At 39.2% G+C, this 10,441-nt stretch overlaps 1 protein-coding gene across 11 annotated transcripts in view; it reads right to left on the bottom strand.

Moving 5' to 3' along the window:
- The window catches only part of GADL1 (glutamate decarboxylase like 1), a 158,046-nt gene that overhangs the window by 36,217 nt on the left and 111,388 nt on the right, over positions 1 to 10,441 (bottom strand). The window lies entirely within an intron of this gene.

Here is a 10,441-nt window from a genome sequence, read left to right as displayed (position 1 = left end):
CTGCTGTGCCACTGGGCCAGCCCTCACGCTATTGGTTTGTATACAGGCATTTAATGAATGACCTCTGAAGAGACCCTGGGTGTGGATCTCATTTACAGATAGATGAGACAGCCAGAGCCTATCAGAGACCCTTATCAAGTTGCTGAGTTGAAACTGACTCAGAGAATATGTATTTGGTAAATTCGAGGAATGTATGTCAGCTATGTTTACAGAGTAGTTGTGGGGTTTATTGTCAAAACAAGTGGCTAAGGCTTATTCCAGGCCCCCAGTGTCAGCAGCACACACACATTTTCACATTCTATTAACTGCAGAATCTGGGGTTTTATATGTTTATTTTTACTGCATGATATATTTTAGCTCCTGCTAAAGATTTTTGTGCAAATGGAAATTGGGTAAGCTTCCTTCCTAACTCTGTAGTTGATCCTTGTTTTTTACCCCAAAAAGTCTTTGAGTCTAGACCAAATTTTATCCAATTGAAAATACCCATAGTGATCAAAGAAAGGACTAGAAAGAGATCTTCAGAGGTATGTATCAGGGGGCATGGACAGAGTGAAAATGACTTTACTGGACCAGATTAAGTTGAAAAATCATGTTGGAACACTTATTCTACACTATATCCACAATAGAGCGCCCACACATATACCAATTACGGGTCAAACCTCAGGTTAACATTTTTGAGACAGTGTTGAGATGGTACAACCCATCAATATATTGCATTTTACATGACATATAATGTGAAATTTATATACATAGACATACACATACATATATATGTATATGTTTGTAATATTTGGGGAGGATAGGGCCAGGGAGGAGTGAGGTTCTAAGAAAAGGAAGCATCTGGACCTAGGGTACAAAAGAGAGAGATTAGACCTTGAGCACAGAGTTCTTGGAGATCTGAAAGAAGCTCATGCGGCCTGGATAGGTGAGACATGTGGTTGTAGGAGACAAAGCCCCTGTCACCAAATGCCTTGACTGCCCTGCTTAGGAACCTCCATTTTATAGAGAAAGCAGTGGGAAGGTCTTTAAACAGCAGAACATGATTCGATGGCTGTTTCTACACGGCCCACCAACAGTGTAAGGAGACAGGCTTGGAGTAGAGGCAATTCTAGAAGCAAGTGGATTCGTTTGAGCCGGTTTGTGGTGGTCATCTAGGTAACGAAAGAGGAGTGAGGACATAACATTTAAAATAGCTTCCTTTTCTCCCTGGTACTTCAACATAAGGTTCCTTTGGAAGGCTATATTCAAAGTTTTCACGTGATTTTCTGAATTGCCATTAGATGGGAAAATGTACAATGCATATCTGACTTCTACAGTTCAACAAACTGACTTCCAAAATCAGAGATTGGAAATTTAACAAAATATTTTTGTGAGCTTATAAACTATTTTTTCTTCAACATACTTTCTACTCTATGACTTCCATTGAAAATCTCTCTGTGTGCGTGTATAAATATATGCGTATACACACACTCTAGTTATATGTGTCATTTTATATATGTGTGTGTATGTACACATATGCATGTGTTTATGCATTAATATACATATAAAATCTTCAGTCAGTTTTTGACTAGAAATTTTTTAATTACATAAGAAAGTTAACATACCTATGAAATGAAGAAATGTGCAGATATCAGAAAATACGTTTTTTGAAAAGATATAGAATGTGGCTATCTATGTTTGGAAAATATGGCTTTATAAGTTCAATAATACAAAAGAAACTATCTTTCCATTGATTTTTTTCTTTGTAACAAAAAGAACCAAAATTTCATAGGGTATTACTACTAAACTATGTTTAAACCTCTGAATGAGGAGATCAGGCAATAAAATATTTATTCAATATTAATTTTGTGATAGAAAATAATATGACAAGCATGTTACAAAGACATAAATTTGTATTTAATATATATTTATATATTATATTTATATTTAGTGTATTCATATTTGTCTTTAAGAGTGAAGCTATTTCATATTTAAACTTCATACCAAAAAGTAAATAAAAAATAAATTACTTTAAGAAACTTTCACAATTTAGTCCTCTTAAATAATAACTGAAGATATGAAAGAGAAAAAACCTCTTAATAGAGTTATAATATGAGATTTTGGTTCCAAGGCATTTTCTTTGCTCAAACTGTAAGAAGATACACTGTAGAAACTAGTTTCCAAGACATGGTCTGATAGATTCTGGTATTTAGAGTATAACAGAAAACATAACTCAGTTTTGCAATACTTCTGTTAGATTAGACTTACGATGTATGAGCATGAGAAAAATAAAACTGTAAGACCACCGCTTTATAAACTAAAAACCAAGTTGAGCTTTCTTTTGTAAAAACTGAGGAGCAAATCAATTTTTATTATATATTTTCTTATCTTTCCTGTTACCTTTCACAAAACTCCAGTCTCTAATTATAATTTTTCTAAGTCCCTCGATCCACATTTTGTCAGAGAAATTATTCAACAAAAAGGATGCACCCCAAGCACCTGCAAGAGTATCTGACACATAGTAGGTGCCCAATATATATTTTTTGGGTGAATGGGCAGATTCAAATGTGAATTCTGAGTCCCTGTTTGCTTTTTACATTCAGGCATTGTTAACTGACAGGACAGACGTGATTAGGGCCCAGTTCACTAGCTACAATATTCTGGTCCACCTTGGTACCGCCTGGACAACAGTCTCCCCCCAGGTTGCACATTGAAAGACAGTCTCCATTCTGAGTCAGGCTGATGATCTTACAATCGACCAAAGCAAGCTCTGCTGCTGTGCTTTCAGCATTTGAATTATCCCTACTGATGGGGTGTATCATTTCTAGGAAATCCTAAATAGGGGAACACTCTCATAAGATGCAGAGCAGGATTCAAAGATAGAGAGTAGGAGAAGTCTGAACTAAAACCCCAAGAGGTTTAGCCATCTGAAGTCAGAACTGTAAATTTTGACTTTTTAATTTTTTTCTTGAATTCTGAACTATTGATGATTTGGCCAACAGAACACAATTAGACAGCAACTTACAACTCCAGTTCTGCTAGATTTACATGAAGACAGAGGAAGTGGCCTCCTCCATGGCAACATTTGAAGAGCCGTTAAGATGTTCATCTCCCCTAAAATGTCTTCCTTATCAAGCTGCCCTCATCCTGAGAAGTCCCCACACAGATCACCATTCATGAGACGTGAGGGCCGTCAGCCCGTGCTGCGCATCAGAATAGCCTGCACATCGGAAGTCAGGGAAAAGAGACGATCCCAGGGCTTCGCTCTAGACCAACTCAATCACACTCTCAGAATGAGCGGTCATATTTTTTAAAACTTCTGTAAGTGAGTTCATGGGCAAAGAATGTAAGAGCCACTACGTCCCTAGGAAATCACTACAAGCATGTAATCAGTCACCCAAAAGGGTAACACCTGAGTTCATGCCTTTATTCACTGATTCATTCATTCAGCAAACATTTATTGTGCATCTATCATGTGATAGTAGCAATGGGAGAAAATGCAAAGAAGTAAGAATACGACAATCACCCCTATTATTAAACACGCAGTACAGTACCAAGGCTGGCTTCACAGGTGTGCAACCTGTGCCTTTGCACACGGCCCTGTGCTTACAAGGGCCCCAGGCTTGGTTTAATGCTTTTCTGTCATCATCTTGAAATTCTTGATAATTTTTTAATTTGCACTAGGCTCTGCAAATTATGTAGCCAGTCCTACTTAGCACTGTGGAAAATGGTTTACAGGCACTATCTCATTTAACCCCCACAAATACATAACCCATCATTATTACTGTGATTTTATGGAATGAGGAAACTGAGGCATGGTGTGGTAATGTACTTTGCCAAAAGGCACACCACAAAGAAATAATGAAGCCAGGATTTGAACCTGAGTTTTTCTGACTGGCAAGGCAACATGTTTAATGACAGTACTATGCTGGCTTTCCAAACAAAGGCAGGAACAGGTGGCTGAGTTGGCTAGAGTGCAGGGGACATGAAGAGGATTAGCAGGACACAAAGCAAGAAGGTCGAGTTAAATGGATCACAGCATTCTGAATGATTATGGACTCTTTGGGACAAAGGGGAGCATGGAGGAGTGACATGATCAGGGTGGTATTTCAGAAAGTTTATTATGGTAAGAGTATATAAGGTAGTTTGGAGGGAGACAAACAAAAAGGTGTGAAGAAAATATTTGAGCTCATGTAGTCCTTCAAACTTGGGGCAAAAAGATTAATAATAACGAAAACTAGTGTTTAATGAACACTCACTCTGTGCCACACATGGTACATGGATTACGCCATTCAATCCCTATTAAAACCCTATAAGGTAGGCACTTTTTATTACTTTTGCGTTATTGATGAAAAAGAGCAGGCAGGGGAAGTTTAAGTAACTTGCCCATGGTTACACAGCCAATGAGCAGCGAAGGGTTTGTTTAGCTCCAGATCCGGTGATTTAAACTCCAATAAAAATCCTAACAAGATGTCTTTTTAACCAAAGGCAAAAGTTTCTGAAATACATATCAAAAAATTTAAAATATATGAAATGCTGCTTTAAAAAAGAACCAGAAGGAGTTTCAGCAGCTTTGAGAAACCATTATAAATCAATATCAATTAAAACCTTTTGTTCCTGGCACAAAAGTAGAAACAGAGATCAATAGAACAGATTGGAAAATCCAGAAATAGAATAAAGTGGTTTTTAAAAAAAATGTAATGCATGATAACACAAGGTGCCCATAATAAAAAGTGTTGGAAGAATTATTCAATAAATCAAATTGGAATAACTAGATAATAATTTTGGGGAAACAGACGGTTCGATCCATATTTTACACTGTGTACAAAAATAATCTCCACGTGGATTAATGAGTTAAATACAAAAAATAATTGAATGACAGAAAAACCAGCAGGAGATGAAATAGAATATTTATCAGATTTGTGAAAGAGCAGTAACTTCAGCTTTGAAGCAGCAGAAGAAATCATGAAGGAAAGGACTGACAGATTTGAATACATAAAAAATTTAAAACTTCTGTACAATGAAAAAATAGCAAGACTGAAATAAAAAGGACATTACACTGAGGGCAATATTTGCATTCCACGCGATAAAAAGAGCTTTAAAACTCAAACTACATATACCCTCATTCAAATATATAAGGAAAACATCAGACCTCAAAGTATAAATATGGAAAATATGAAAACAAAACAGTGAATACATAGAGAAAGACAATCAGTAAAGAAAAAAATAGAAAGTTGTTCAGCCCACTAACGATTAATAGAATAAAGTAAAGCAGACTTGAGATAGAGTTTTTTAGCTTTCTAAATATTTCCCCCAAACTGGCAAAACCCAATGTTGCCACAGGTAGAGTGAAACCTGTAAACTCATTCCTTACTAGTGGCACTGTAAATGGATACAACCTTCTTAAACATCAGTATCGCAATATATACCCAGAGTCAAGATCAAGACAACCTTGATTTTCACAATCAGCAATTACATTCTAAGCACTTTATCTTCTGGAAATAAGAAAAGCCAAGGTGGATGTGAGCGTGAGGATGTTCATCCTTCAGTGTTTACGATAGTGAAATATTGGAAGCAAGATGAGTGTCCAAAATTATAAACCATGACCCAGACTGTTAAACAGGGTAAGACATTTTAAGCTTTTCTTTTCAGAAGTTTAGTCCGAAAGAATGGAGAAAGAGACAGGGAAGGAGCTTGAGAGAAAGCAAGATTAAGAGAAAATCATGAAAGTATTTCCTTTAAGGATATCAGAGCCTGGACTATTTATCAGTTGAGGGGAGCAATATCTTAGAGAGGAAATAAAGAAGAGTGAAAACGTACAAAGGAGACAGAGAGAGAGAAGAAAGGGGAGAAGAGGGTGGGCGGGGATGCAAGGAGAGGAAGAAAGTGGTGAGGCTGCCGCAGGCGGGATGAAGTCCAGGCAGGACACGCCACGGAGACTCCTGTGAGATGAGGAACCCGCCTTCCTCCAGAGGACAGACGAAGAAAGAGAAACAGAAACACATTTGAAGTGAAGACAAGGAACGATCTGAGCCTTTGAGAATTTCTTACTCAGGTGAGCCTTTCTTGGTTTGGTGGAAGGCAGTAGCCATGACACCAGTGATGCTACAATTCTGCAACATTTTATGACAGCATTCATTCAGTCAGCATTCAGTGTGTCACTTTCCAACTAGGGAAGGAAAAATGAGCAAAAGCGCCACCAGGGGGCAGGTTTGCTACTGACAAAGGGACTTCAAAGATATGCAAAAAGCAAAAAAGTTGTTTCTTTCAGCACAGGGTCCATTCTCCGTTTTGCAGCCATAAATACAGCATCAAGTCCAGAGTAATTTCCTTAATAATTGTTTTGTGGGTATGAATTTTGCTCCATAAACTCAGGTGTGCAAGAAATGTCACAGTACTTTATATCCTTTGAATAAAATTAAATCCAACCTCGAGCCACCTGGCCAGGCTAAAAGTCAGTCTCAGTCATTACTATGGCTCCCATAGCCCCAAAGGGTCCTGCAGAGGTACCGGAGGTCTCAGCTAGTGCTAACGTTTAGGTCATTGGTCCAATATATGAAATGCTTATGATCTGAACCAACATGATCCCTTGATATGCTGTGACTATGCTGTGTCCTTACCTGTTAGGAATGGGCAGACATTCCAACGTCTGGAACACACACACACACACACACACACACACACGATACCCCCTTAGTGTACTCAAAGAAGGAAAGCTGGGAGTCATCCCTATTTGTGGAACTCTTGCCTCCAGCACCCCTTTTTCAGTTCCTTGCTCCCCTGTACCTGCCTCTCTGCCTGCAAACCACTTGCCTTCTTCTATCACCTCATCATTGACCAGCTGATGCTTTCAGAAAATCTAGGAAGACAGTTGTGTTCAAGGCTCCACAAACCCCGAGCAGCATGGAGCCCAGAGGCCCTGTCTAGTTCTTGGATGGGGAAAGGGGAAAACACAAGAACAGAATACACCCTTGTATCCTAAGTGGGCTGCCACATTTGCCACAGGATTACTGTTCCTAAAAGCCCCTGTTTACATGTCTCACAGCATGTGACAGTGAGTTTTCTTCGTCTGATAGACAACACAGAACTCAGGTATCCCTCTATGTTGATGGTGGGCTGGGGACTGGCCATCAGATGAGCTGTCTTGGAGGAACAAAGACAAAGAGGGGACACACCCTCATCTCAAAGAGCTTCCAGGGACGTGTGCACAGAAACAGGTAATGGAGGACTGATGGATTTAAGTAAGAGTTGTGACCTACAAGCCTGAAGGTCAGATCCCACTGACATAGGTGTGGTGTACATTTTTAAATCATTTACCAACAATTAAAACATTAAAAGCAAAGGACAGTTCATATAACTATCTGTATATCTAGCATCTCTTAAAAATAAGAAGACCTGTCAACATGCATTCCCGCATGGCAGTCCACACTAGGACCAGAGTCGAGGCTGCTCCCTTTACTGGGACCAGTGCTCTCCAGTTTACCACAATCCTCACCCCTCCCTACTAATTATTTCCAGTCTACTGCCCTCATTTATGCTACTTGTCTAGCTTCCATAGATGTTTGAGTTTGTAACCCTGAATGAGTAAACTAAATAAAATTATACTCAGGACACAGTGGTAAGTGTTCCATAAAGATTAGTTAAGCTTCTGCCTTTCCTCACTGCTCACCTTGATATATTTGGAAATTCAGAATAATTTCAGATGGACCTTAAGATTTGAACAGAGACTAAAGAAACTGGCAGATTTAAGTGATCAACTTCGTGCATATGAGAATGGCATAGACGAGGCCAGTCGTGCTCGTGGAATATAACAGTATACTCAGGCATGCGTGCTGCACAGAAAGTCCAAGGGACAAAAGCTGTTTGTGGAATGCAGCTTTAGTGCTGTTCTTTGGCCTCATTTTTCAACACTGCCACCCAGGGTGCCCCGTGGATCAGCCAGTCACAAATGAAGGAGTGTTGACTGGTGTGAGTGAGCTGTGGGAGGCCGCAGGCATGGAAATTCCTCTTTCAGAACTAGTCTTGTCCTGTCCTCAGGCCCGGGAGCTCAGCCTCAGCCTGCAGAGACTCCAGCTCAATTTTAATTTTCAACAGATAAGCCAAGCTCAGAACTTCTTCCGCAGTAAATGAGAAAAGCCCAACAGAAACAAGAGAGGCCAGCCTGGTAAACTTAGGAGAGAAAAATAAAGGAAGGAGAAAATAAATTTTTAATGAGGACATCTGTACTTTGCTGTCACATGCTGTCAGACTTGTAAACAGGGGTTTTAGGAACAGTAATGTTGTGGCAAATGTGGCAGCCCACTTAGGATATAGGGGTGTATTCTGTTCTTGTGTTTTCTCCTTTCCGCATCCCGAGAACTAGACAGGGTCTCTGGGCTCCACGCCTCTCTCAAGACTTGTGTAGCCTTGAACTTGGAATTCAAGTTACTTTCCGTGACAGTTCCTCTCTGAGTCTGAAAATAAGGTTTAAAGCCCAAAAAGCAACAGAAGTAAATAAGTAAATACATAAATTAATAGCAACAACAATTTAGAAAATTTATTCTATGTGTTGAAAGGTGCTGTTAAATACAATGGAAAACTCACTGTGAACTTCCCCATTGTCTGTGCACATCCGACAAAATTGTTGTTGATACTTTCACTCGTTGAAATTTTATAAATCCCCTGGAATATTGTTATTTAGAAAGATAATGACTAAACAAGGACAGAAGAGAGATGAGCATAGAAAACAAAACATTCAGAGTTTCCACGTCCTTCAGCAGAAGGGACACCCCAGCTTCCCCAGCTGATTTCTAAAGAAGGCCATACTTACACGGGATGTACATAAGTGGCTCCTTGACCCTTAATTGCAGAATGACACAAGAACAAAACTGATTACAACTAGCAGACTCTGACAAATTGTACATCTTAACATCTCTATCTGAAAGAATATTTAAAAGAAAAGCATTTTATCTCAGTCTTAATAATTTGGGAGAAGAGAATACAGTACCTACAAGACGTAGGAAATTCACTAATTAAGCATTTTTGGAAACCTACATCTCAGCCACTGTCAGAACAAGCAGAGGCTCTCAAGTCACATGCAGAAAGAGTTTATTTAAAAGACACTTCTATATTAGATTTTTCTTAAATGTAAATTATAAAGAAAGTATAGCTTTAAAATGAGTGAAATCCACCAGGAAACATGATTTTCAAAAAACCTATTATAAATTCTATGTCACAGGGTTAAAAAAGTACCTCGTCTTCGAAAATACTAAAAAAATTCTGTTGCACCTTTAAAATAATGGGTGTTTTTAGTTCACAATCCAGAAATGAGTGATCGGATATACTGATATCACAGATGGTGACTGAAAGAAAATTAGAATCAGAATCCTCAAAAATATACAGAAGCTCTCAAAACGTGTATGCCCTCTTATGCACATGTGTGAATTTACACACATGTGTGTTCATATGCAAGACAAATGGTAGAGCAAGGGGCCCCACAGGCCTGCCTGCAGTCCCGGAATGTGGCCTGTTCAGGCGTCTTTGATGTGAGACTTCCATGGGAGCACATCGTCCTACCCAGATTGTGCAATCTCATCTGCAAGTGCTCTTAATCAGGAGCCTGCCAGGGAGAACACTAAATTCCCTCTAAAGATATCTGGAATGTCCTATCAAGTTACGTCACCAAATAAGCAGTAAAACAACAAACCCATCAAGTATGTTCTAACAGATTTATTCCTCCCCCAGCGTTGAGGGGAAATGACTGATATTCCTCACAAATCTGCAAATAAAAAAAAGTTGAAGTGACCATGCCTGAGTACCAAAAGACAACTTGCTAATTACTTTCAAGAATGTAAATTTTGGTGGCATGATGTAGAGTCATGTATGAAACGTTGACAAAAGAGGAAATCTTCTGCTTCAGAACACCGAGTAAGGACGAGACAAGCAAACTACTGGAATTTTCAGTACATTCTCTGGGTCTTAACGCTTCCTGGCTTATCTTTGCAGTCCATCCCCAACTCCCTTGCCCTCCATATCTCATCACTGGGATGCAGCCTCAGAAGAAACAAACGCACATAACGTTATTTGGGGCCGTGGCTTTAGAGAGCAAATGTAGCACCACCATGATACTGGAAGCTTCAGGGTGCCCTGAGAGGGCTGTGGAAGATCTCACTGTAAATCAGCAGCAGCAGCGCCTCTGACCTTAAAGTCAGTGTGGATGGTGTGGGTATTTCAGTAAGGAGAGAGAAGGAGAGCGACGGGAAGGGAAGACAAATTATATGGTAATACGTCTGGGAATAAGTCATGAGAGAAAACACTTTGCAAACAAATTGATTGACTATGGTACAATCATGATGTCTGAACAAGACAATCCTCTGTGGTATAAGAAGAAAAGATTAGAACACTTCTTATTTTTTTTAAAGATTGGCACCTGAGCTAACAACTGTTGCCAATCTTCTTTTTTTTTTTCCTGCCTTATCTCCCC

This window comes from Equus przewalskii, chromosome 15, assembly GCF_037783145.1.
Source record: "Equus przewalskii isolate Varuska chromosome 15, EquPr2, whole genome shotgun sequence".
Taxonomy (NCBI): domain Eukaryota; kingdom Metazoa; phylum Chordata; class Mammalia; order Perissodactyla; family Equidae; genus Equus; species Equus przewalskii.
Note: the sequence above shows the minus strand (reverse complement) of the source record. Positions and strands in the feature narration are given on the sequence as shown.